This window comes from Amborella trichopoda, chromosome 7 (assembly GCF_054954075.1).
Source record: "Amborella trichopoda isolate Santa Cruz 75 chromosome 7, AtrichopodaSantaCruz75HAP2 v2.0, whole genome shotgun sequence".
Lineage (NCBI taxonomy): Eukaryota > Viridiplantae > Streptophyta > Magnoliopsida > Amborellales > Amborellaceae > Amborella > Amborella trichopoda.
In genome coordinates this window covers 3,968,423-3,970,839 of record NC_142342.1, presented here as the reverse complement: position 1 = coordinate 3,970,839, position 2,417 = coordinate 3,968,423, and the positions used below count along the sequence as shown (strand labels likewise).

General features: G+C 26.5%; 1 long non-coding RNA gene across 1 annotated transcript; it reads left to right on the top strand.

Moving 5' to 3' along the window:
• Window positions 1–349: 349 nt before the first annotated feature.
• On the top strand, window positions 350–2,061 carry LOC148781191 (uncharacterized). Its single transcript, XR_016059522.1, has 2 exons — window positions 350–489; window positions 1,214–2,061. It is a non-coding gene; the product is annotated as an uncharacterized LOC148781191 (long non-coding RNA).
• The last annotated feature ends 356 nt before the right edge of the window (window positions 2,062–2,417 follow it).

Here is a 2,417-nt window from a genome sequence, read left to right as displayed (position 1 = left end):
GTTGCAATGCAAATTTATGATTTTTTTTAATTTTCTAATTTCATATTTATAGGTTTTTGTACTATAGAATCCTTTAATATTTAGATTTTCTTGGTGAATGGTGGTCAACAAGATATATAATTTTTTAAACTTTTGTGCATAACCATAATTTTCTACAATATGCACCTTCCGCTAACTAGTCATGTATTTTGCATGTTTTTAACTCTTGATTTGGAATCACATGGCATCAACAGAGTTTAAAAATAACATGATTGGAATTACATGATTTTAATATGAATAACATGCTTTTATTAAGTAAAGCTTGTTTTGTTCTTATTATAAAAGCCTTCAAAAGTCTCCTCACATAACTTACATCAAACAAATTTTTTTTGGCAAAAAATTAAAAAACCTGAAAGTTGGGAGTACTTTCACTAGGAAACTAGTGGTTGGTTAGTACTTGTTGTTCATCCGAACAGAAAACATATTAGGATATTGGAGGAGGCTGAAAAGGTATATTAATTCAACAAAATTTTAATTGATCTCGTCATAATTGTATTGCATAATAATTATATTGCATAGATTATATTATATAATATATCATTAATTACTTATATGTTATGTTTTATATTATAGTATTTCATGATAGCTAGATTTTTAGTCCTTTTGCTTTTGCTCAAGTATATAGGCATACTTTTTAACTTTACAAATTCATAATATTTAAATTTTAACTTTATTTTGACGACTTTAGTAGGGGGAGCTTTTTATAAAAAGATCAATCTAGCATATTATGAATTCAATCACTGATTGTGTTCTATCTATATTTGTTTGTAAGCATCAAGATAATTTACAAACTCAAATTATAATCACACATACACAAATTAGCATTAAAAATCATGTTGTTTATGCTACATTTTACGCATGCACACCAATTAGCAATTGTTTATGCTACCTCTCTCTTGCTTATAAACAACCAAACTAGAGTTATGTTAGTAATATGTAACTATGTTTACCAAGATAGTATGACAAGTAAATTGGAAGCATATACACATTTAAACTTTTTTAGAAGAGAAGATTTCTTTACATCCTTTTTATGCAAGACTTTTTTCCGTTTCAAACTTTAATTTTGAGTGTATATGGACATTTTTTTAGTCTTGAGCTTTAATTTTGAGTATACATTCACAATAGTATTGCTAAATTTTTAAGTATAGAACTAACAGAATGACCAATTTTGTAGGGACATGTATCTATATCTCTAAATCTCCAATCACATAACTCAATCTAGCTATATATCAGTCATATCGCCATCGTCATCACCTTCAGTTAGCTCATTATATTTCTCAATCGAGGAGATCAAATACATTTTAATTTACTCCCATGATCCAATTCACTTTGGCAGAGAGCTTGGCACCTACATGGTTGCCCTCAATACATATGCTAAGAGAGAAAATCAATAAAATAGATAGGTGGCTATGACCTATGGAAAGGCTTAAGAAAAAAAAGGGATATTTCTACATCAATTAATATTACTAAAAAAGATGAGATATTTATCCGCCTAGATAAGAAACAGCCTAGATAAGAAATATCAATTAATATTATCAAGAAGAATAGTCATTAGAATCTTATAATTCTTGATGATTCAGTGAGCTTAATTGCTACATTAATAAGAAACAAAAATTTATGAAATAAAATCCATGTGTACTAAAAAAATATTAACCTCTTAATTTTTATAAAAGATACAATTTAACATTTAAACAAAATCAAAATTCAAATTTTTTTCAAAGAAAAAAATTATATGGTTCCCAAAATTTTAAACTAAGAATCTTACGAAATGGATATTTTGTACGAGGGAGTAGATGCATGAGTAGAATATAGATTCTCATGTAAATTTATATTGGCTTCCCATAAAATTAAAATTTTAATTGTTCTCCTTTTTCTAATTACGCGCGTAGTTAGCTTGTTTGATTCTAAAAAATAAATACCGTTATTTTCTTTTTAACTCATCACCACTTCAGTTAGCTTATTTGATTCTTAAAAATAAATGTATTTAAAACAAGAAAATAGGGAAAAGTCTATTTCATTGTATGCCTAGTCAACAATTTTTTCTCACCAATTGTCACTTTCCTATGGCTCTTAGGATGAAAATAGCCTTACTCGATGTGGGACTACAATCTCTTACTTTACTGCTTTTTTCTTTTTTGCCCTAGGTAAACCAACCTAAAAATTATATATATATATATATATATATATATATATATATATATATATATATATATATATATATATATATATATATATATATATATATATATATATATAAAACCAATGATCCAATGCAACGATTGTATCATAGTATAATAAAACGACACTTCTAAAAAACCATGTTTGTGGTATTTGTATGACCCTAAATTTTGCATACACACTCTCTTTATCTCAATAAT